A 26,886-nucleotide genomic window follows, 5' to 3' on the forward strand; every position below is an offset into this window, starting at 1 on the left:
GGGTGAGAAATGGTTTCGCAGTCCTTGAATGCCTCAGATAAATTGTCATTCTTGACTTCAGATCAGGAGATCAGTCTCAATCCTACCTCAAATCGCCCTCCAATCGCCTCTGTGCTGACTTTAGCTTTCTGATGGAAGACAAACCAGCGAGGGAAACATTTCCCATCGGTGTAGGGGAAAGACCTGAAGGTTAAAGAAGTCAAGTTTCCATTTGGTGAAGAAAATGGAGACTTCTGCATTCCTAGACAATGGATCACATTCTGTAACACCTCTCTGTGCCCTGTGAATCATATACACTGAGACAGACCGACAGAGGTTATCTGTTCACTCACAGCTGAGAAACTCCCAGTGGAATACCTCAGAAGCATTGTGTTTTGCAGGCTGTTTGCAGGCTACACTAACCACTTCTGAGAAAAAACAAAAGGTGGGTCTCAGTCTGCTGTCTGGAGACCCTGTTGTGTCTCTGTTCTGTGCATGAATACAAACCAACAACCACATTGTAGAATAGAAGTATCATGATGTTTCAAAGGATGGACTACTTATAAATCATTTGTTGCACATGACATCTGGTCAGAAACATCTGGACATTTGGTTAACATGGTAAAACTAATCCAGACCACTGTGGGTACTTCCCCTGATAAATTGTTTTTTGTACATTATTATGTTCAATATAAAAGATGTGACAATGATCTCCCTAATATAAGCCCATAAATTATGACCATACAAGTCGATGCTTCATTTCCGTCTGCCTCCACCTGCTACTCATTATTCTGACAAATGGTCCATTTGCAGACTAATAACACTAATAATGAATTAATCCTTCATAAGCTTTTTTTGTGACTTGTAATGACGCGAGTATTCACAGCAGAAATACCATACACATTTCTGTCATTACAGGAATTTCATTTCTCCATGCATTTGCTTTTTTAATAATTTACTTAAACCATAATATTGTTTTGCTACTGCTGTAGATTAACCCCACAGTTGTCGACAGACGAATTATTTCCTGCAATCTATTGAAGTGTGCAAAGAAATGAATCACACCTTTTTCTTCAAGATAAGCCATGTGTACCTTTAAAATGTGAGCTTAGCATAAATGTAAAGCAACATTTCATGAGCAATAGAAATCAGAAAATCTTAACTTGGAGAGAATGGAAAAAAAAAAATCAACCTAATTATATTTAATTAAAACTCAAAAGACTTTCGACCAAAAAACGGTTTATATTTGGAAACAAATAGGACAAAAAAATAATAAAACTCAATAACCCAAGAAAAATTTTTCAGTTCATAATAAATGTTCAGTTCAGGTTTTTAAGTCCATAAGAAAACAGGGAGCTCGTCACCCCTGTGAAGGGAAAAACCTGGCCTTCATAAAACAAGAGCTTAAAATATAGTTTCTGCCAAAACACTCTACAACACATTAAATTTTAAAAATATTCAAATCAATCATGCCCCACACTGTGTCTGAAACAGATAACTCTTTACAGTCATCATATTTACATTCATTAAACCAGAGAAAAATACAGAAAACTTCTAAAAAATACAAAAATCCCTAATGAAATGTGCAAAAGATCCTCAAAGATACACATAAACTGCTATGTTATTGTAGAAACCATCACTCAAAGTGATGAGAAGCATAGAGAATATATTTGTAGTGGCCTTCAGCATAACTTAGTTTTGTAACTGCATAGATTTAGGAACAGAACTGTCAAAGGTGCTGCTTGTCCACAAGCAATGCTGGCAACTGCTTGGGGCAAAATGTAAATTAAAGCAGCGACCATAACTTCCAAATTTTGCAACGACAGTAGGAAAGGAAGGTGGTCCCATCTGAAAGCTTTCACTATTGAAAGCTGGTTGGAGCCAGAACCTTCAACAAACCCTCTGTGCAGCAGAAGATGCTCTTGGATATGAATCTAAAAACAAAAGGATGATGTTAAAACATTATGTTGTGTTGTGAGTAATTGAAATTATGCAATATCCGAAATTACAGTCTGAGTTTGAATGTGGCTGACTGTAGAGAACTGATCTAAAAAAATTAAACGGTTCTGGTTAACCTTTGACGCACTGCACTTGCCGTAGTTGTGCACAGGCTTTAAAGTGAGGGATAGCATGAAAAATATTGGTCTTATTTCAGTGTTACCTCAAATTGAAGCAGTTCCAGTATCATGGCATGACGTTTTACAAGCAGTCTGAACGTCAGCCCATTAGTGTTCTTTGCCATATCAGACTTGGTTGGGATGATTTCTTTGTGTTCCAAGAACTTCTAATAAGTTATCACAGCAAATAAAACATTATGGCTAAAAGTAAGAAATGTTTCTCATAATTTGTCTTACTTTCACAGGCATGTTGTGATATCATGATGATAATAAATGCCATTTGTTTTGGTTATTTTTCAAACTGACAAATCCCTTTTGGAAAGGAAGCTGTAGTGTGATACTCTCTAAACGTTAGTGTGGACCTGATGAAAACATATTACCCTCTTTGTAACATTCTCAAATCCTGCGTTGTATTTCCCACTGTCAGTAAGATAACCTGGCTGCACTTTCAGAACACAATCATCCGTCGTAAATTTAGAACATGACTCCGTGTTCTTTTAATATCTCCTCCGCTCCCAGGTCACACACATGAATGGACTTTCATGCTCATCACACATCAGGCTGTGTTCAAGCCGAAGGTATTATGACCCTTCTCTTCCGTGGAGAGACAGCCGAGAACACCTGCGCTTCAACAGCCAGCGTCTCCCTTGGAGCTGGGGGTGTGTTTATGTGTCTTTAAACCTCATGCCTGAAGCTAAGTCACACTTAAATTGCAGTCAAAACATTACCTAAACATGCTATATCCATCATCTGAATCCTGCAGCATTTCACCAGCAGGTTTGAGCACACATGCTAAAGTAAGACTGTAAAGACATCCTTTTAAACTTCTGATTTTTTTCTAAGATCTAACTAAATCCAGCTTCAGCAAGTTTCAGATCCTGAAGCTCTTAAAAGTTAACCACAGAAATGAGACAATAAATTCTTATTTGTCAGCAGCAGATCCAATTTACCAAATTAAATAAAGCTCAACAAGACTTGATGTAGTAGTTGGCAGAAAATAAGGACAATGTCTAAATTTTAAATGTTGGGTTTAAGAGGGGCATTTGCATTATGAGTCAGATTCCTGCAGCTCAAAATGACAGCATCAAGAGCCAATACATTTCCTCTTTGGTCTTTGACTTTTAAGTATTATGTCCCTGTTAAAGTGCACTTTCAGATGCCTCACTCACAATCAGGCAGAATTGGAGAAAAAGCGTTCCAAAAAGTACGAATCCCACACAAAATAGGGAAGTTTGTACGGCATCAAAAGGCTACTGGCTCACTGGCGGTGCTCCATATGACCAAATATGGAAGGAAAAATGCTGCCTTTTCCCGTAACCAAAATGGGAAAAAAAGGGGAAGGTTTTCTTGCATGCTGCGTGCACAGCAAGATAGAGCTCTCACACTCACTACACAGTGGCCACAAAGTTGGCTCGCTCTCAAAACAGCATGACTGATGGTGATGTTGGACCTGCAGTGACATCTCAGAGAACACACACACACACACACACACGCACACCTGCACGACTCAAGAGTCATGAACGAGGGGCACACCAATCGTTTCAGTACGCTGACATTTCATTTTTAAATACACACAAAAGCTTTCTCCACTTTCACATATGAGCTTTATACCCGAGTCTCAGCAGTGCACTTGGAAACAGAGCCCCCTGGAAAGGAACATTCCTCTCGGTGAAAAAGCAGCCATCTCAAACGCCACAGTCCTCTGCTTAACTTAGAAACGGTTTGTTTATCTGGCCCCCCTCGCTATATAGAGTGGCTCTGACATTCCCCGGCACAAAAATGTCTATGTGGGTATGTCATTAACCAAGAAACTAAAAGAATTATCTCTGACATTTTAAGGAGTATAAACTGCTAGCAATGGAGGAAATACTACTTGGGGAAGAAAAACGATTTAAACAACGATTTAAAATTAACACAGAACAAAAGGAGTAAAAAAAAAAGAGACGTGCCTCTGTTTAGACAAAACTGTCTAACTTAAGCGCCTGAGCCATCTTTGAAATAATCACATTTTGGGATTCATGCTTTTTTTTCCTTCATTGAAGAATCTAAGATGAGAAGATTACATTACTGTACACAGAAAACATTGTTACAAACAGTGGTCTTGTAAAAATAGAGAAAAGTAAACTTTTTTAAATCACATTATAGAGGGTCTATTTCTTAACCACTAAAACCCATGTTTAGCAGAGTAATTTTTTTCTTGAGATAACAGTTTAGGCTATGTATTTATATATGTAATTATAATTTTGAGCATGTTTTCCAGGTAAAAAAACGTGTTTGTAACGGGTAAACATTTATTTTACCTGATAAATATATTTTCAGCTGAGAGTCAGACGGATGAATGAATACACCTAGTTTGATTTGTTGCTTCATCCATGCAAACAATTTAGAAGGAAGTGTAGTATTATTTAGACTCTTAGCAGGGATTGATATGTATAAGACCACACCTTTCTATACAATAACTCTAAGTGTAGATACTATATACAGAAGCTAACTTTAGCAGTTGTATATAAATGACTTCTAAAAAGTGTCCCCGTCCAATAATTTCACTTTTGAAATTAAAAACATTTTGCTCTGCTTTGCAGCCACAAAGAACAGGCAGAAAAGTGATTAGGGTCTTTCTTATTCTTTCCTCTGTTTGCCTTTGTCCCAAGTGGAACTAGTTTTCTGTGTTACTTTTTAAATGAGCACTTCCCACAGACATCCTGGTGAATATACAGAATTATCAAATAATCTCCATGAATACATACCTCTGCACTCGACATCCATATTAACTAACTGTTGTGCAGTTCTACATTGACTTTAGGCTAAAGTGAAGCCTTCATCTTTTTGCCAGTCAGCACCAAATGAAGACAAACCATAAATGAATAAATACAAACTTCCCACATCACATCCCTGTCAAACAAACCTCGTGAATATGTAATCAAGGACTTCTAATCTGTCACTACCTTAGAGTGTAACGGCCAACTTTTAAGTGTATTAAATTGTGAATTATTAATAACAGACAGATGCTGAATGAAGCCAAAGCAAATATATTGATGGTAATCTGAATGTATTGAATAAGTAATCTTATTTACAGGATACTTAATGCATCTTGGAAACCTCTTGAACTATTGTAAGGTTGTTTTTTCCTCAGAAATATCAAGAACAAGCGACTTGTCATAAGTCCATTTCTCATCCTTTTTACGTGTCTATTTCCAAGGAAAAGCAGCCTCCTCTTGCTCCTTAAGGACAGCCTGTCTTGACACCTGCCTTCTGTCGGAGTAAATGAGGCTCGGGCGGGAGTCTGCTTCTCTTCAATAGGACATTAATCTACTGGTAGTGAGCTGACCAGGGAGGCTGAGTGCAGATATATGATGGGTTTCAGTCTAAGCACTGCTACTGCAGCGAGAGGGAAATTTATGCAAGCTCGTGGCAATAAACAGAATTCAATTTTAAGGAATAGAAACAGGAAAGACATGAACAAAGATGACCCACGCTTTGTGAGGAAATTCAAATCTTAAAACCAGATACTTTAAAAAAAGTCAGTATGAACTTCAGAAAGCCAACATATGTCTCCCTCCAGCAGGACCCTGGACTCACTTAGGATGTGCACCAAGTCTCAATGACCAAAGTACACAAGTATGATTAGCATGATACACAGCAGCCCACAGCCTCTGGTACACGGGCAATAAAATGACATGCTGGAAACATTAAGTGGAACATAAAAAAATGTATTTCTCATAAAGCTTGAAAGGTTCCTGATGTGTTTCTGTTGGGCAGAGAATTGAAAGGAAAATGGATCTGCCGACATTTGTGACATGCTCCTTATAAAAGCCACGCTTTGGTCGTGGTGTAAGTGTGGCTCTGCGTGGCCAGGGAGAAATTACACTTTGGTGAAAGAAGGGGAGAAAAATCGGACGGGCGAAAAAACATTATATAAACTGCAGAGTGATTTATGTGGCTGGCTCGAACCATACTGAGAGACTGTCTTCCCATCATACCTTACATGGAAACATACATGAGGTTAGAGTGAGGCTGAAAAGCATGATGCAATGCCCTCACATACTGAGAAAGTTGAAAGCGAGACAGCTGAGTATACACAAGTTTGCATTTTTTGCACATGCAACACAACCCTATCAAGAAAATACAAAGAAAATCACTTAAGCAGAGGACATTTATTCACATCACTCCAACATGTCATAAATCTTTATCTTTGTTGCCTTGTTTTACACACAAGTCAGTAAATCACGCTTTTGGAATGCCAATTTTTCGAAGTGAGCTGCGAGGCTTTTCAAGGGTATTACATGACAAGGTATTTTTCAAAATAAGGGCCTGCATTCCTGAAGAGAGATAGGAGGAGATTAAGGAGCGGGGAAGGTTTGGGTGGGGCAGGCGGGCGGGCAAGGTGGCCTGACCGAGAGGGTCTATTACTCATAGTGGATGTGGGGTGGTGGAGTGATCCCTGACACTGCCTTTAGCTCAGCTGTACAGTGGGAAATGTAAAGGTTTCTTCAGGGAAAAGAGAAGGCGTTTAGCTTGAAAAAAATAATAATAATACAGTAATAGAGGGGCTTTCAGTGCAGACAGCCAGGGATGTTTTGTTTTAATCCTATGACTCTCTCCGTCCTGGGAAGTCATGCAGCCTTGACGTGCTCTTTGTGAATTGATGAAAGGCCAGGCTATTTAATCGTGAATGTGCTGTAGCGCCTCAGTCAAATGTGGACACTAAAAGATGACAGTAAACTAAGGGAACAATTTATGATGGGGGAGTTAAAAGGTACAGAGTTTTCCATCACCATTCAACATAACGTGTATTCTTTGACCTTGATAAATAATTAATTCAAATGTAAACTAATTGTATTCATATGAATTCATGTGCTACTGGATATGCCATTTTGGAGCAATTTGGGGGTTCACTGTCTAAGGACACCTGACATGTGGGCTGCCTTCTGACTGAAAGACCAATACAGCCACTTTCTATTTTTTCTCTTCTTTTTTACATCTAAGTCAATTGTCACTCTTTTAACTCTGTTTTGGGCTCCACCAACTCCCGAGGAAATGCCTGGCTATCCACATGATGAATGACAAAGTAGCTGCTGTTGCACCAAGATCATGAGCTCAGAGACCATATAAGGTAAGAAGTGAGAACAACTGAAGTGCCAAGTCATTGTATTTTTTGTTTGTCACTCTGGGTAGCAGCTTTCACATTACATTTTCTTATTATACCGGATGTTTCTTTTGGTACTTGGAATGTGAAGCTGTAAGGTCGACATGAAAGCATTTATCTTTTTGAATTAAGAATTAATTATTCTGAAATGTGCCACTAGATTTCTTATTTAACACTTATGGACAAGTTACCATCACCAACAGATGTGTTGAACAACTTTTCGCATGCTTGTCCTTTTCATTGAGAGTTATCTATTGCATGCACAACAGACTTGCATAGATTCTGTCCCTTCTACAGTCTGCCAGAATCGGTTTTGCATTACCTTAATGTTGGTAAATTCAAAACTACAGCATTTCTATGTCTTTAACAGGATAAAGTCATAAAGTCAATCTTGTCATGAATGTTCCTACTCTTATAGTGAGACCTGATACTGTATATACTGAGTTTACAGCATTTGAATACTCTAGTTACAAGAAGCATCACAAAGCTTTGAAAAAGGACAGCCTAAATCAGCACGTAGCTGCCGAGAATTAATCCTAACCCTATTCTACAGATGTGATTCCAGGGACTAGAACTGTGGTAAAAATGTGGATAAATGATGATACCTTGGCATTACTTTTTTTCAATCTCAATGAGGTTTTTGATTTCAGATGTTTAAGATATCGTCTTTGTAGTGCTAGTGAATCAGCAGATTGACATTCTTAAAGTGACAGAGAGATCACATCACCTTCCAAAGAACACATTCCTCAATTCTCATACCCCTGATCTTTCCAAGGTTCTACAGGGCTACAGTTCACAAGTTCGAACAGAACCCGTTTTTTGTGTATGGCTGTGCTGGCTGTTATTATTATGAGAGGCAGCAAACCAGCTTGGACGAGTGCATGCCTCCCATCCGACCCTCGAGGTGAAAGGCCTAAGGCTGGGTCTTGAATCTGCAGGTAAACTGAGGGTAATGTGTCACCCTATACTCTGCACACTCTGCAGGGGTGTCTGTACTGTGATTATTCTTTCGGTCAGTCGAGAGGCAAAAGTAACCACCAGTGCTAACAGTATGGAACTGTGTACCTGCAGTATACAGTGGCAGAGCAGCTGTTAGTAGAATGTCTTGAACTGCATCCTTTGGGAGAAATACTCCTGTCCGTCTCTACATCTTCTCTATTTCTGTGGTTATGTGACTTTGGAACCCATAGCCAGAAATTCCAGGAAACACTAGAGCTTTATGAGACATAACAAAGGTCTCTCTCTCTCTTGAAGACTACACTTTCTCTATCTGCCTTTTGCCTGCCTGGGAGCTCTGGCGCATATTCTCCCTAGGAGTTGAAAGTAATTTTATGCACTGTCTGATTGACTCATTTCAGCACATTATTAATGGAGTTTTTTTCACTTTTAATGCCTGTTGCTAATTCCATACCCTGGACTATTTAGACTATGGAAGACGCAATCATCATTGAATGCCATTAGCATGATGTGGCATTTACCACTAAATTAAGGATAAAATTCAGCTTTAGAGGTTAATATATGTGCGGCACTTAAGCCTCCTAATTCCAAAATGTATTAGAAAAACACATTTCTCAGACAGCCATGAAATTGTAAATAATTGAGCGTTACTCGAAGGAGGCTCCATTGCTCCATTGAAGTTGCTGCAAGCTTTTTTTTTAGCTGATGGCGAAACTGGAAATGAGATTTGGTTCACAAAACAGCAGAGCTGAATGTGAATAAAACCAAAACCACAGCTGTCCTCCCGACGGCACTAATCTGTCTATAGGGTTTCACCAATTTCTTTGCAGTCAAAAAACGGTCTTCCTCCATCTGGGTAGATTCTAATCTTAAACACATCGATGCATGTCTGAACCTCCTCATATACACATACACCTTCAGACATACCTATTCACCCCCACCCACCACCCACCTTGTGTTTATGTTCAGAGCTTGAGTGACTGGTATTTCATTTCGGCCTGCCCAGAGCCCTTTTGCACGGTTTGGCTTGGCTGGTGTACCATTACCAGTCATTAAGTCTAACCTGAACTAATAGGGGCCTATTTTCCAAGGTGGTCTCCCAGGTGGCTGTCACAGACGTGAGTGGCACTGCGGGGCTCGGGGCTTGACTTGGGCACACTGAACCTCATGAAAAATCTGTCTGGATTTAAGCCAGACTCCATTAAAATGCATTTAGACTCTTTGATAACAAGAACCCATTGTTCCAGAAAGGGCATCCGGGTGTTTTTTTTCTCATCACGGCAGGTTTAATGAGGCCAGCCGATTGGTTAACCCCAAATCGTTATGAGCTTTACCTCATTTATACCTTCTTCAACACTAATGTATCAAATAACCAACAAGCCATCTGGAATCATTTATGCAAACAAAACTTAAAAATCAAGATGACAATAAATGTCAAGTAATTGGTCAAACAAACATCATTGGGGGAATGAAGTTTGATCCTCAAATGAATTTCATATTCTTTCAAAATGCCAGATATTCGGTAGTTAACATCAACAGTTGAATATCCGGCAGGGGGCAGGTGGGTGCGTGTGTGGCGTGGCTAAATAAGGGCAAGGTCACACTGCATCGGGACTTAACACCAACTCTTGTACATAAGGTCGTAATACAACAAATGTATGCTTTATGTTATTATGAAGCATGCTCAGTTTACAAACATACAGACTTGAGAATTTTTTTTTTTTGAAGGGAGAACACAGACCATGATAGCTTCTTTATGGCTTATATTTAGTCATTCTCAGACAGCCTCTATAACGTTACTACTTAGAGCATTCAGATGACTGTTCATGTTTGTTGTGCCACCATGGCAGGCCAGTTTCAAATTGCTTATTTGGCACACTGACTTTGTCTCGTCTTCACTTTATTTGTGTGTTCCCACACAGCTGAAGTCTTTAGCATTTTGTCTTCCCATTAATGTCAGAGGTGAACTGAAGTGTGATGTTCTCCGACTGATGTGAGGAAAGGAAAATCAGGTACTTCAAAAAACAAAAAATCTGAATCACACAATTAATGATTGCCTACCTGACGAACATATCGGAATAGCGCAATATTTGGGTTCAGCCCTACTAAAAAAAGGCCCCAAGCCCAAAAATGAATATTTAGAAAGAAATGCCAGATATTTAGAGGTTACATAGAAGGTGTTGCAGTTATACATTTGTCCAACAAAGATGATATTACACTTGACTGTACCTTCAGAATGTTAAGCTCTATGCCCATCTTGTTCACTATTCTCTATATAAAGTCATTTCTTTCCAGTATAGAACAACCAAGAACACGTGTATTGAATAACAGAAACAAAGAGTGTCTTCACACAATGTGATTTTAGTACAAAACCAGTTTTAGGTTTTAGCTGCGCCCTCCTTGGTGTGACACGTGTCATCATTAATCAGAAGAGAAGGAGCCATTAGTCTGAATAGGGGGGTAATTAATCCACACTCACACTTCATTAGACGTCATGCTCAATTTGTGCAGCTTTATGCTGGGTAAATAAGAAAATATGACAGGACCCATCGAAACTATTCCATCTCAGGAAATAGTATGAGAAGGCCAAAACAAGCTCACACAAAGCTAGTCCAAGTGGAGATTTCAACTTACTGTATATTGATACAAGTATGAAATGATTGTCTGTATTAAATAATTGCGTTCATGTGAGTTCTATTAAAAAGGACATTTGTGAACTTGCCGTCTGATCACAGGATAATTGTATGCATATGTATCCCAGACAAAAATATGACTGGACTTGAGCATTAAAGCCAAACCATAAGCCTGAAACAAGGTTAAACTGCAGTAGGGCATACAGTATGAATCATCCCTTGCTTTAATAAGTACCATTTGGCTGTCACCTCGGCAGCCGTAGAGCTGTTCTATTACAGTAAAGCCCCTCCAGCACAGAGCCGGGGTTATTCAATAAAAACCTGAGTGTTTCTCCCAATCACCACTGGCAGAGCTCTGATGAGGTAAAGAGCTCTCCTATGCCAGCCCCTGTCCCTGTGGAGCACTGTCTGATTAAAATGGTTTTCTGAAACCATATTTTTGTTCTTTTATCCCCTTGCCAGAGCAAAGTAAGTGAACAAAAAGAAAAATAGACAAATTACCTAATTCAACCAGATAAGAATCCACCAAACACAATTGTATCTATGCAGTTCTAATAGGTTGACAACTTAGCATTGGATTTCACTTTTTTCTAAAGGCAGGTATCCATGTCCCAAGGATGTAACAAGACACAATAGTAGATTCATGCCTTACATTTGTTACTGGTGTTAAGGGGGGGGGACATGTGGTTCTTTGCTTTTGATCTTCAGCCTTAATCACTTTCAACCCCCCACTTATCTTACTCCCCTGCCAACAGCCCAGTGACATGTGAAGTGGAAAGAAATGGCAGCAGCCGAGTGGCCCGCTGGAGCCGGCTTTCTTACTCTCCCGTCCTCCTGCCTTGCCTGTAATGCATTCCTGAGCAGTCCTCGGAGGCTCGTATGTAAATGCTGGAGTATGCTTCTGATTAGGAGGCACAAAGAGTACACTCTATAAATGCACTCTTAAACAATTACCGCTGCTCCTGACTGCAGCCCTGACACAGACCTCAGACTGTGCAGCTGCCTGACTGGCTTATTCGGGTGAGAAAGATGGATGTGGGACATTTCAAACAATGTGCCTTCCTATGAGGTAAATGTGGGGAGTCTGACTTTAGATACCAAGCTGAAAATGAAAAAAAGGTCTGAGAAGCATAATGAATGAAAATCAATTATTTTTTAGGTGGTAAAAAGTCGAAGAGGTAATCAGACTGACCCTTTTTAGAAACGGCATGTCCCGAAATGGATTAAACTGCTTTGAGAAATATTTTATAGACTATTATCAAGGGATAAAATGATGTGTAAAAAGCTTTTCTCAAAGTGACAAACCCATAGCACTTTTTTCCCCCGCATTTTTTTTTTTAATTTCTGGCCAACAGTCTTAGTGTTTTAGCTCCCTTTAACTGCTCTCTGCTCCAAGTTTTTTAAGACTCAACATGTAGCTCAGCTCTAGTTCTGATTAAACCATTGAACACTATATTGGACAATACAAATTCTAAGCTAATAGGTCGGATTGGGGCCACCAAGGGCCTTACTTGGATAAGTAAACATCAACTAGCGATGGGCAAAGATATAAAGTGGGTCTGAGCCTCCACGGGCAATCCAAACTATGATCAATCTCTCTTAACCAACATATGCGGCATCTCTATGGAAAACGTGGAGGAAATTTGTCTGGGCCCAAGTTTGGAATTCGACGTCAGCTGAGTGTCCACCCAAATGTGTTCAATATTCGTGTGCTCGTTGGCTTTAGTGGCTAGCTAACATATTTTTGAAAATATTCCTCTCAGTAATTGGAGAAGGTTTAAACAGTGGCAGAAGATGAGTGGGTATTGGACTATTCAGGTGATCAGCACAATGAATAACAATACATAATATTGCTGTATGTTAGAGTTTATAAACTGCTAACTTGCACACTGTGTGAGAATATTGCATTCTTCTTTGATTATACAAGAGATCTAAAATAACAACAACTTTCAAACACTCAAACACTTGGTCTGAACAAAGAGGGAATTAAATATTTTCGTAACTTTGATGCTCTTCCAAAGATTGAAATTGAATTACAGTAGAAGGCTGACTCATGTGAATTGCCATGTAAGGACACAGTGATTGTTTTATGTGTATGAGGTAAGTCCACTCTTCCATCATTACCACATACGTGCCTGATTTCGCAAGTTCTCACTCCCATGATGGCAGACGCCCAATCTGGACTCTCCAAGCTGTCCTTCACATTTGCTATGCAAACTTCAGCACACGCACCACCTCTATAGCCACGAGCATAAATCCAGCGGACTTAAAACTGACCTGCACACTGCCCCCTCTGTTTTCCCCCATGCAATTCATAAGGTGGTTAACCTCGCTTACTATGTAAACACATGACCTCACTGGTCATGTGTTTACATTCGATGGTATTTTTCACACACACCGCTGGGACTTACATCACCTTATTACCTCCACGTTCCCTTAATTCCCTATTACCCAAGAATATGGGACCTTTAAAAGGTGATTTGACAGGCTTTTGATTCGCCATGTTTGTTTAGCTTTGGGACGCAAGGGCAGACGACTCGAGACCGAGAGAAGTGAGGAGGAGGAGAGGGGAGGTGAAGAGAGGACAGGGGGGGGAAAGAATGGAAAGCTGGCTAAGAAAGAAGTAGGGTGAAGCGAGAACAAACGTTATAGCAATCATTTTTTTTTTTTTCGAAAGAAGGTCTGAGGCAGAATAGATTGGTGTTAATGGAAAAGAGAGAGGGGGAAGAAAAAGTTAATGTAGCTGTTAGAAGGGAGACAAGTAAGGTGGTTTTCTCTGCCACAGGGACACGCTGTGCACGTCTGAGGTCCCAGTGGGAGGACGGCGAAGGAAAACACAAGGCCAATCAGCTAACAGAGACATTTCCTGTGCTTGTTTTATCAGATGAAGAAGAAGCCCAAAGGCTAAATGTCCCTCTTAACAATGTTGTACACTTCTCCGAATAACCCGCTTTGGGGGAAACGGAGGGGAGGACATGCATCTTTGTGGGATGACATCAGAGGCGCTGCTTAGGAGCACTGACCTCACTCTCATACAATCAATCATCCACAAAAAACCCATGAAATGTAGATCACGTGAGTAAGAGGAGGCTTTTTTGCCTTTTGAGATATAAAGCAGGCTGCCTTCTGAATTTAATCATCACCCAGAGGGGAAAAACACAAGGTTTAATAAAAGGAAAACAATACAAAAGTCCTTTTTATAGCTATAAAAACTTCTGGTGAATCCATGCATCTGGAAACTAGCAGATGGTGGGCCAATATGCCAATTACCAACACCGACAAGCCCTGCTGACTATTAGGCAATCTGGCCTTGAGTGATAGCACTTTAAAGTCAGACAAAGACACGACTGAGAGGCTGATCTAACAAACCCTCTTCATCAGAGTGTGACTAAAGCCCAGAGGAATTCAAACACAGGTCTTTCATGCCCACATGACTGCTTCAGTCAGGAGAATCAACATTTGGAAAGAAAGGGAAGCAACAATACTGATCCTGGGGGCGAGGATCATTGGGGGGAAAAAAAAGAAAGTTGTATGGATCAAGCACTGAATTTGACGCTTCAAAAAAAGTATGTGAATGTGGTATGATAATAAAGGTACATTTGAATCTATTGTAGGCCAAGCTCTGGACTCACTTTAAGAGGGGAAAACATGAGAATGCCATTTCTATCACCCGAGAGGCAACCTGAGTCTTATTGAAACCTACACCAAAAATGTTCAAACACATTTGAATTCAAATGAATTCAGAATAATTTCTACAACTTGTTGGCCACTTTCACCCAGTGAATGAGTTAAGAATTCTATTCCAACACGAGATCTGCCCAAGCACACCATTATACAACTTAGTGTGCGGTTCTGGATGCAGTGCATTCAAATTACATGCTATCAAATTCAAAGGCGAGGGGGAAAAAGAACAAATACACTGCAGGGCTCCAATCTTGGGCCGTAGCCCCATGAGCACTAGCTGCAAGTCAATCACAATCCCTCCAAATGAGCCGAACCCTGTTCTATTCCTGCCGTCTTCCAGAAGACAAACCTAAAACCTACACTCACTTTATTCCAGGCAACTAAAGGAGACTGGACGCCATTGATAAAATGGAAAGAACAAGTCTTGCTTGTTTGTCTGCAAGGCATGGTGGGGCAGCATTGCAAAAAAAAAAAAAAAAAAAAAAATCTTCGTAGAATAAACAAATCTGCATAAACTTAAACAAAAGGGAAGAAAAGCTAGAAGACAGGAAACATGCTTGACATCATTTAATTGGTCTGTTATGAGAAGAAACCATAAAATAGCTCTGGCACCTGTTGTGCAGAAACAATCTATGTTTGGACGTAAATGTCAGCATGTGTTCACTGGAACCTGAACCACATTTGGAAAATCCCAACACTGAACACAGTATAGGTAAACATCTATTCAACAAAAGGACAGAATGGCCGGATCATTTGTGTTACAAAGTTGCCTCGGCCAGTTTTCCATTCGAATCAAATTCAGTTTGCCACTCAGTTGGCTGCCGTTGCTCAGTGGTGGTAAGAAACTATTGCGCTGCAAGGAAACTCTGGATTCTTGCTTTGGAAATTGATACTGCGGTTGATTATGAGTATCTTGGATCAAAACTATGACAAAGCAACCACAGTTGCTGGATGCCTGTTAGCACATAACTGTACACAGACGGATTCATGAATGCCCCATGCTTTAGAAAATGTTCATTATGATGAGAATGCAGCTGAATAATTACCATATCTAATGTGTTGCTTTAATCATGTGCAAGAGAGAGAGAGAGAGAGAAGTGAGTGAGGCCTTTACCGTACTGTGTAGCCAGACTCCGGAAATGCATGGCAGTGTTCCCTACATCCTGCCAGCCCAGCCCTAACCCTGGCTCTCGCCCCACACTGCCAAACCCCTGTTATCACTCTGTTCAATTACCTTCAGTTTCTTCTGAACCCATATCATACTGTGCCAGTTATGAAGTCCCCCTCTACACACAGCAAAGCACTACATGCGTTATAATGTAAAGTCTGCCGTACTCGGTGTGGGTTTGGCCCTAAAAATAGCTGAGCCAAAGAATGTGCATGAGAAATGTATGAAAAAACTGGGGAAAAAAAGGAAAGGATTTTCAACAGGGGGTGCTTGTGAGTCAGGAAATACGTGTGATGTTGCTATGGAGTCATTGAGAGGCTAAACTAATTTGATTAAGAAGATGTTATGAAGACATTGAAAAATGATGTACATAAACACTGAATCATATATAATACCAGTTCATTATCAGCTATACATAATTTATAGTCATTTTTATTCAGATTTTTTTTATTATTTGAGCCTGATACTTCCAGAGTGTCAGGTTTTATACGTGTTACATAAGTCCAATTTTCTACAAACCTTTTGCCTGATATATAATTTCCAATGTTCAAAAGACCCCCTAATCATACCATGGGCTCCTAAATGATTTCACAATCCAAACATCAATGGAGATAGGATTACTTAATAAATCATATTCTGCAGGAGTTGTTTTTGTGCCTCAAAGCCAAACAGTATACAATATAAAATTCGGAGAGTTTCTTATGTCAGGGGTTTGAGGCTTCAGGAAGAAAGTGTTGCTACTCTATGCACACATAATAGGGCTCAAGACAAACTACGAAAAGTCGATGCATCTGTGTGAAGGCTGACTGGCAGCTGCTCCATCTAGGATCATTACGAGACGAATGAGATGCACGTACAGAAAGGTAAAGGGTAAAAATAGTTTGCCAAAAGTGAAGCATTTTTGAAGAGATTGCATAACATGGCATAAATCATTTTGTGACTTTTAAAATGGTTAGCTAAAATAACTACATAAGCAGTGGAAATACTGTCGATAGCTAAGCGGTGGGAATTGCTAATAGTATCAGATAAAGGCTTATATCAGCTTAAAATTAATGATCAACATTTTAAATAGTCAGTGAAAAGTAATGCATGAACAGCACTAGTATTAGATAAATGTTCTAAAGAGTTAAATTAAAGCAGGTTATTCAATAAATAGTTGAGATTACACAGCTGAAGTGATGGATAAATGGATTAAACCGTTAGCGACAAGGAATGCAAGTTCATAAAATGACGATTAGGATACTAGTAAATGAATCCAAAAAATACAGCTCTTGTAACTCCTACTGAAGTAAACTTGAGCAAACCAACCTAAAACCTGAAAGTTATATTGTATGGCCACAAGGGTTGGATATCAGCACCTGTCACCCACCAAATATTGGTGTGTGTTTTTTGGGGGGGTTTTTTGCAATCGCTAGAATGTTGAAAGTAAACTGACAGTGATTTGTGACAACAAATAACAAATTGGTTCCACTATGACTTAATGATCATATCACAGGGCTCCGCCTCCTCCTTGTGACAGCGCTTACACGGAATGCTGAAATGGCTTGACTTGTCTCTTGATCCGGATGCAGCACTGATACGCATCTCCATTACAACAGGTTAGCCTGCTGAATGTGCATTTAAAACGATGTCTCGCTGTCTTAAATCCAAGATGATTTAAAGAAGCAGGCTGTGGCTGTGACTCGTGGTCAAAGGAGCGGCTGTAAATATTGTAACTCTTTACAGCGTTATCAGAAATCATCGCTCATGGTAGCTCCGATAAAGCAGCGTTCATTTGATGATAAACGTATCCAACAAAAAAAGTTCCAGGTTTGTACGTCGATGCCAAGCTTTTACTGTGAATCATCAGGAAATGGGGTATTTTCAGCAATAGCAACTTCACACAACTCAGACATCTGAAATAGAAACAAAACTTCAAACCACAAAGATTCAGTTATTAGTTACAACGTCGCGAGAAGTTAACACTAGTGACTAAAACAAATCTCTGGATTAGACTCACTTTCCTGCAGAAACCTTTATGATTTTGATGACTCGATTCATATTAGATTATATACTTTCAAAACAATAAATTAATTATCTTGCCTCTTAGCATAAAAACACACTTTGGTTCACATAAATGCAGTGTGGATACACCAGACAAAAATGTTCAGAACCACTGGAGAGGGAACTGTTATGCACAACATTCCTGAGGCCATTCCAATCACCTGTCACCAGGTTGGATCTGCACCTTATAAGGAGTGGAAGGCATTCTCCACAAGTTTTCCAAAAACAACTTATCAGATACAGTTTCATGGGCAATTACTATACTGTCTCTGGCTGAAAGCACTCAAAAAAAAGAGAAAAAAAAAAGAGAAGAGAAGAACCTACCCTCTAAAACTCCCTCCCTCTACACGCTCCCATTTTCCATGCTTCCACTTCACAGATACTACTATGTAATAAAGCTGAGATCAAAAGACTCGCTGGCCAACTAAGGTACAATGAAAATAGAAGAGTGCCTTTTGCCTCGGGGTGGTTGGATTGCAAAGAATGTGATACCTTGATAGGATGAGGTAGCTTCGTGTGTGTGTGTGAGAGAGAGAGAGAGCAGAACTGCTTTTTACAAAACTGCCCTATGGCTTTGTCAGCAGGATGTGTTAAAAGTTCATACAATGGAGGGCAATTGGCTTCTTATCTCTCTTTTTTTTTTTTTAAAGGACCGTGGTGTTTTGGTACCCTTATGGACCCTTTACATGGATACAGGCAATATTGTACAACTTCCACGTCACCTTTTAACAGTTGTATTTATGTTGTACAGACTATGTTTGAAAACAACTTTTACGCGTCTTTCAGGAGATATAATGAACGAACAAAATATGTGACGTTAAGATGTGATGGTAAGATGTTTGCTGCATTTCCCCAGAAACAATAATCGATGATAAACTTGGCTAACTGGGGATTTTTTTTTTTTTTTTTTTTGGACCCCCTCCTCCTCACCCTCGTCCAGAAGGAGGGGGCGCGCATTACAGCAGTGGACAAATGCTTTTCTTTGTGTTGTCCCGCGGTTGACAAAGCATTGACATGACAGCGCCACGACTCGAGGCAATAGGATCGCGATCACAAGTTTACTTTGCTTTACTTATCTGCGGACGCATAAAAGAGAGAGAGCGGCGCAAAGCCAAGATATCCTGAAAAGTATCATCAGCAGCTCGTGCGCACAACAGAGACCCATAATGTGATCATCTCCCATCGTGAACAAATGCAACGGGTTTGTAATTCACAAAAGCGTCAGTAAATTTTGTCGTTAAAGTGGTGGATTAGATTACAAGAGTTTAGTCTGCAGGGAGGGGAAAGTTTTTGCGCTTACCTGCGGATCTTTACGGGACAAAGTAGAGCTCTTAGGTCGAGTATGAGAGGAGAGGGAGCCAGTCTGCAGTCAGTCCTCCACTACACCCAATGATAAAACCAAACTGAATACCCATGCAAGCCCCTCCCTTTAAAACATAATCACATATCTACTCCACGTCCGCTCCAGACAAGGTCCAAAAACCGCCAAACTACAGCTCAGTCTGCAAACACGAACCTTTCACAGAGCACGTCTAAGTCAAAATGGAAAAAAGTAAGCTCTGTGAAAAATTTGTGGAGAAGTTTCTAGAAAGGGAAAGTGACTTTGGGGAGGAAAGTGCCCTCTTTGGTTTTCCTCTCGGGGTGCCTCTGAAAGAAAATCATCTGTCAAAAGCGATCATATGAAAAGTTAATCTTTGTCAAATAGGAAGGCTGCATTCTCACAGACAGGCAAACAGGCCTTACAACTGCTGTAAATGTGGTGGTAACCTAATAAAAAAGTTTTAATGTAAATGTTACACAACAATATGAATTTAAAAAAAGATGAATGCCAACCTGTTGCCCTTCATTACATAAATATTTCATGCAAACAGAGAAGCAGATGGTTAATTCAACTGAATGTTCAAGAATCCACAGGTTTTGGAAGGAAGGAAATGAGATAGAAATGAAAGAAAAGGGAATCTATTGTATGAAAAATAGCCTACTTTAACTCATTTTCGAGGTTCCATGTCTTAACCAAAGAGGTTGGAGGAGATTTTTTCTAAATTTACACAAGGCAAGCCCGAAATGAAACACGCTTCTGACTCTTAAAGGGATACTTCACCCATTTGCATGAAGCTTTGTATCATTAGAAACATGGTAGTAGTGTTGAATGGTCGTGAATCCAACCCTCATTTTGCCCTGAGACGAGAAAAATATGTTTTTCTTTGCCTGGAAGTTTTCTTCACGTGATGCAATATGACGCTTTTTGCATCACATGAAGAAAACTTCCAGGCAAAGAAAAACATATTTTTCTCGTCTCAGGGCAAAATGAGGGTTGGATTCACGACCATTCAACACTACTACCATGTTTCTAATGATACAAAGCTTCATGTTAATGGGTGAAGTATCCCTTTAAGTTACCTCATATTTTCATACAAAGTAAATTATTCATATTTAACTCCTATTAAACAAGGGTTTCCAACTTTTCATTTGCAGCCTGGGATGTAATTCTATGGTTCTTTTGGTCGTAATATGTTGTTATAGCCAACGTAACTTTCTCCCAAAAAATAGAGCTGCAAACACCCTCAGACTGGTGCACACTTCCACATGGATTGTCCAAAACGTTTATTTATTTATTGACCTGCAGTCCAGCTGTATTGTACCGGACACTGATAAGAGATTGATGCAGATGTAATGAGTAAAAAAAAACTCAGAAAACTTATAGACGGAAAAACAAAATGTTATTAAACAAACAGTTATTTAAGTTAGCTATTTGAATTAACTAATGGAAGTGCATATTCTACAACAGATAGCTGCTGCTGTAATCTCACTATAGACAATACCTCAGTAACTTGTGGTAAATGAGATCTCCACATACAGTATAGGCCTACCGTCAGTGTTACTTAGAAATCTAAATCCTAAAGTTGCAAAACACCAAAAATCTGTTCACAGGAAGAAAAAAAAAATCACGATCATATTAAAGGACAAAATGCCATGTGGTGTGCTGTCCTTTAAGTTGGTCTTAATGAATACTACATACTGTAGCTAATTAAATTAATTGCACAGCAGGTCTCTAACTTTGGGGAAACACATTGATGTGTCTATAGAAGTAAGGAGTGAATAAACTCAGACCCTGTATCAAACCACAGCTATAACACATCTGCAGTATTTTTTGCATAAGATGGACAATTAGTGCCGTATCTGGTGCATGTGCATAGCTAGGCCTGCTTCACTCTGGGTACAGTCCAGGAGTTCTGTCATCCTGATCGGTATCCTGTTCCTTCCTTTTTCTCTGTGTATACTGTCAAAAATAGAAATGCCAACACATACAGTAGCAAACATCTAGGTGATTTCCCTTGTGCCTGGTACACGTTTGACTTCATACTGACCACAGGCCGGACTCCTACAATAAGGCAAATAATTGAGTTTTCTAGAGTGATTCAAGTGTTGATATGTGGCATCACGTTTCTGTTAGATCCTGATGAGTAAATGTTTTAATAGAACAAAACAAAAGGTCATGTTCATGTTAACAGCCTTTGAGGCTGTATATAGGCATAAAGCTTCAAACTTAATGCTACAACATACTGATGGTAACAGTTCAAACATGATTTAAAAAAAAAAAAGAAAGAAAAAAAAGAACTAACATTAACCATGGTAACTACAATTTAGCTTGTAAGCTTAAGGGCCATATTATGTTTTGGTCATAAACCAAATTACCCCACACAACGTACTGTTGTCCAGAGGGTGGCACAAGATGATTCAGTGATGGGCAACTTTAACCAAGGGGGACACACAATTTATTCTCATCGTCAGAAAAAGAAAAGTGAAACATTTTAAGATACTCCATCAGACAGTAAATATATGTAAATTACCAAAAGGATCAAATACAATACATGTCTTTTATGAGAAACCCAGAATATCAGGGTTTTAAGTTTTAAACTCAAATGCAAAAAGTAATGCAGAATTTAATGAGCCAAACAAAAAATTTAAATAATTGATGCTACATTTTAAAATCAATAAAGAGTTTGGACAGGTTTGTTTTTTAAACTTACTTTTTTTTATTAAATGCATTTACTAACATTTCATAAGAGTTTACAGAAATCATCATCTGCCAATTTTGTTAGCTTCCTTTTGGCAAATAATACTTATACCAGTAATTAAAGATAACTATAGAAATATCTGATGTATTCTAGTGTCTTTGGGGTTTGTGCATGGTGTTGTTATTGCAAATCAGGCTGAAGTCCTCCATGGATACATGCAATTTATTGATATTTGAAATTAACTCATGGGCCACATTTAGTAAGGCGATCGGCTGCACATGCCCCCCCGTGCCGCCAGTTACTGATTGAAGTGATAGGTTTACAATTGAGACTGAAATTAATTCAGGGACATAAGTGCTAAATGTGCTGGTGCTGCTACATAGAGAAAAAAAAACTCTTTTATTTGAAGGTATCTGGGTAGAAAAGGGAAGGAACATGAAAGAGTGTTAATCTCTGTTATTGGGAACAGAAAAAATAATTGCAAACAAAAGTCTAAAAGGGACTTTAAATATTTGTGAGGTATTTTTAAAAGCTTAAACGATGTAAAACAAAAAAAGCTTGTTAAACAAGCTTCTGTTATTTTTTTGCTTGTTTTTCTAAATATCTGGGACTTCTTTTATTAGAACGTCAAAATCTAGATCTGTGACTTTAATGCCATGTTTTTAATATAGAAGATATTTCCTGTTAAATAACATTCTTAGAATACTAGCATCAGCCTGCAAAGTGCTTGTGGATGTTGTAAAAAAAAAAAAAAAAAAATCCAAGAAAAAGTGAAAATAACATTTTTTTTCAGTATCCATACTTTCAGAAAAAAGACAGCGATAAAAGTGTGCTGTCATGGTCTCTTCTGTCCACCAGATGCAGTCCTGCTTTTTGTGACCTTTTGTCTGTCAGCATTTCAGTGAGGATGCAGGAAGTTAGGAGGTGAAAAAACACAATGGCTGCAGTGTTCTACTTTCTACCACAGCAGCATGGAGACACTGCCCTGCTTTGTCTTCTCTCTTTAAAACAATGATGCTCCAAACAAAGACTGAACTTAAGAGCATTAGGCCACTGGTGCAGAAATGAACACCATATGCGCTGCTGCTCCTTTGCATGTGTTTTTATAAGATAAAGCGACATAAATGTGGTCTGTTGATTATGTGTGTATGTGCAAATGCAATTGTGGGTACGTTTGTGTTGTGTGCATGCTCCTGCCCTTTCTGTGTGTGTATGAGACAGAATGAGTGCATGAAGAAAGAGGAGAGACAAAGACAGAGTGGAGGGACAATCAGAGGGCCGATCCTCTCCACCTTTGATTTCATTCCTTTGAAAAACTATATATTTGATGATAGATCTGGCTCCGAAAACTTGTTCTTCTGTAGTATTCTTACACAAACTTGGCCCTTAAACCTCCAATGCAATGCTAATGCAGAAAACTGCAGTTCCCGAAGTAAGCACTTGAGGCTGAATTAAAAAAAAAAAAAAAAAACAGCTCAGGGGGCGCTTCCAGTGGGGACTGCTGACGCACTAACACATGTCCACAGGTCCTGCTTGTGCATGTGTGTGATTCAGGCCAGTGTGCGAGAAGCATGTCTCTAAAATAAAAGAGTGCAAACTACAATTTCCCCCTTGCGGATTAACAAAGTATATTTTGGAGAAAATATAAAAAAAAAAAAATAATACTCTATCTTGTTTTATTACAAATGTAAGCATATTGGTTTTTTTCATTCAAACATTTCTGCGTTTCTGGGAGGTTTATGGCGCAAACTGATTGTCAGAGAAGTCATTAATAAAATATTTTTACACTAGAATTCATTCACTGGAAGAGCTGGAACCCAAATAGGCAGGAATACTTGGGTTGCCGTACCTAGCTTAGTTTGTTCAGTGTTCAGCTTACGTTTATCTATTGGACGGCCAGTTCATGAGTGACAAGGCTTGTTGGCTTTTTTCTGGAAGGAACACGAGATTGACTGAGACATTGACAGCAGTTATGAGAAGACCAGAAGCTTACTGGTAAATGTCGATCACCCGCATATCACATTGGACTTTTGGGCAAGCAAGCAACAAGTTTGTGACATTAGCTCTCTTAGTCTGATAAATGCATATCTGCAGTCAACAGTCACCACAACAAATAGTATCTTATTCTGTGGGAAACACAAGAGCAGAGTAGCTCATTTACCAGCTGATCAATTATCCACGGGTGTTGACTGTTTTTGGATTCAATAACTTCCTCTTGGCTTTCCCCTTGTTCCTCTTCAGCACCACACTGCTCTCCAAATATGGTCACTTTTCTGGCACCAGAAAACCAACATGGTAGAAGCAAAATGCTGACCTTGAGGCCTCATTAACCCAGTCAAGAAACTAATGGTCCTTGCCTTTATTTATACAGTCTGGGATATAACCACATTCATCATAACCACATAAGTGCCGGTGGATGTAGCACATATGGATGATTCTAGATGTATTAATGGTATCTTCCACCAATGCAAAAAAAAAAAAAAAAAAAAAAATGTTAGCTCTTGGCTGTTTTGCTTTTTGTGAGATGTTTGCAGCTGCTGTCAGGGGTTTGCATTTTAGAGCCCCAGGCCAGAGAGATCACTACTGCCAAATCAAACTGGCATATATTCTCTCCAAAATGTTTCATCAGATGAAACATCTCAGGGCCAATTATAAAGGTTTTAACACTGCATTGCCTTTAACAAACCCTTGACATTTTCCTGTTTCATCATATTGCCTTAAATCACATGAAAGACTGTGTTGCCATCATGCTGACATGAGAGGTGAGGATGGGATTTGCCTTCAAAGTTTTGTTCAGCTGTAAAGAAGTGTTGTAGTTAATGATGAAAGCCCCATATGGTATCCTGCAACAGCACTGATGAAAAAAAGTTTCCTAAACAAAAATAAAAATAGGACATTTAGTGTTCTGCAATTTCTAATATGATCTTATTCTGTCTTAAAATACATAAAGACATCGGTGTCAGACACCATCTGAAATTGGATTAACGCACTCTGTAGCCTTGTTCCACCTGTGTATAGAGTATATGATGGATGATTGTTATCCGGGATATCTTCGTGCCTCAGGTGGCCAATGTGCATACCAAATACCTTTGGCATTCTGGGTAAAAATCCAGGACTTTTATCATTTTGATCCATATCCTTCTCCTTTCTTTTTTTCTCTTTGCCATTTACTGTCAAAAACAAAAATGCCAAAAAAAAGGAAAGACGGTTGCATTATTTCCCTTGTGTATGGTTAATTTTTTTTTCATTTAAAACTGACCACAATCCTGCCACATTCCAGCGACAAACAGAGCCATTGCCATGATAATATCGGTGTGATATGTCCTTCCCTGACACCAGCTGCCAACAAAAGATCCTTGTGAGCAAATGATATTGAATATTGAAGCATTTGGCATAGTAATGTATTGATTGAGACCTTCAAATGAATTGAATTTGTGTGTCATGAAGTCGACATCAAAGCTAGTAAGGTGGCAAGAAAGACACTTTTTTGATATCTGTTCCATAATGAGAAATGTATATCCTTTAAAAAAGCAAAACAAATGTGAGCCTCCAAACCTGTGATGCTGGTTGCTATAACATGGACATATGTTTTGAGCTGTGTGTTATCAACAGCATACCGATATAGTCAGAATAATAAAAGAAACATGCTATCTAGCTTCAAAGCTAAATTTAGATGATAGATGAAAAGACTTCTGGCTGTTTGTGCGGCTGTGGCTCAGTTGGTAGACTCATCGTCTCTCAACCGGGAGGTTTGATCCCCAGCTCATGCAAGCAACATGTCTGATGTGTCCTTGGGCAAGACACTTGACCAAGTGACCCAAAATGCTCTCCCTGCTGTGTTCGGGGCTTATGAATGTGTATGAATGGGATCACGTATTTGATGGTAAATATACAGTACATAGCAACCAGCCATCAGTGTGTGAATGGGCAGGTGTGACATGCGGTATAAAAGCTCTTTGAGTAGTCAGAAAATTAGAAAAGTGCTACACAAGCTCAAGTCCCTTTACCATTTAATCCCCAAGCACCTTGAAGTAAGTGTCTTGGTTTAATGATTTCTGCTTCAACAATGGTTTTCTTTCTGTGGATACACTAGCAGCTCTATGAGCCAATACTAACACAATGATACCCACACACAGTCAAATGAAAAAACAAAAATAAAAGAGGGGAAAAAAAGATCAGCAACAAATGACAACAAAGCTGCACCAACCAGCAGAACGCCTGTTCCATCTATTGAGTTTTCCACTAGCTCGGCTAAAATATTTGAAATTCAAGACTCTACAGCTAACGTGCATGTCTGCATGATGAACTCAGCTTTGTATCCTCTCCTTGCCCTAAGCACTCTGACCCCCTTACATGGCTAATTTTTCCATTATATGATATGACTTATAATGATCAATTACATGTAGCATGCAGGGGGCTCAGACAAGGGATTAAAAGCCTTGCTGTTACCCACCTGGCTCAAGTTCTTACTCTTTCAGATGTTCAGGGGCCCCAGGACTGGTCCCTGAGGTGCTCCTTCACACCAGTTTTAAGTCCAACCATAGCAAACACAGAACCTCTTGCTTGTTGATTTTTTACGAAATGTTGAATGAAGTAAGAGGAATGTCATTATTTTTTTAAATTAGGCTTTCGAACTTTATATGAAGAATGTGGTTTAAAGGTAAAAAAGTCTTTCATGTTGCGCTTCATGACTTCAAAGTAGCTCTGAACTGAAATCCCCGAAGGTAGTGTAAAGCACAAAGCTTCACACATGAAAGTTTATGAAGAGAAAAGTTTTTTTTACATCACTACGTTATTAATCTTGAAAAGACAAATTCACCTGTATTTTAAGATACTTCAAAGAGTGTAGCTTTTTGCATTTTTAAGAACTCAAAACCTGAAGCCACTGTCAGGTGTGATAGCTTTTCAAACGCAGTCGGTGTACGAAAGAAACACTCATCCCACAGAGAGCTAACAGAGCTCGGGTTTCTTTATCTGTTCATCATAAAACTTCACTAACCACTCACTGTTTGCAACTGTAAACACTGACAATCAACCACTGAGTTGTTTTACTTTTAAAAGAAACAAAGGCATCCAGCATTTCAAGGAAAATCAAAATTTTCTCATTCACTAACAGCAGTGAAAAACAGTTTCTCAATCG

General features: G+C 39.2%; 2 protein-coding genes across 14 annotated transcripts in view; one reads left to right on the forward strand and one right to left on the reverse strand.

Moving 5' to 3' along the window:
- The window catches only part of LOC306817775 (dynamin-1-like protein), a 235,515-nt gene that overhangs the window by 67,864 nt on the left and 140,765 nt on the right, over positions 1-26,886 (forward strand). The window lies entirely within an intron of this gene.
- Positions 1-26,886, reverse strand: part of cald1a (caldesmon 1a) — a 350,697-nt gene that overhangs the window by 33,764 nt on the left and 290,047 nt on the right. Inside the window, exon 1 of one of the 12 annotated variants that reach the window (XM_079334947.1) lies at positions 19,028-19,192. The exons of the other annotated variants lie outside the window; for them this stretch is intronic. The gene's annotated coding sequence lies outside the window, so the exon portion shown is untranslated. Of the gene's footprint in view, positions 1-19,027; positions 19,193-26,886 lie in introns of those variants that run through there. 12 annotated transcript variants of the gene reach the window in all.

Source organism: Symphodus melops (assembly GCF_947650265.1).
Source record: "Symphodus melops genome assembly, chromosome: 22".
Classification (NCBI taxonomy): Eukaryota; Metazoa; Chordata; class Actinopteri; order Labriformes; family Labridae; genus Symphodus; species Symphodus melops.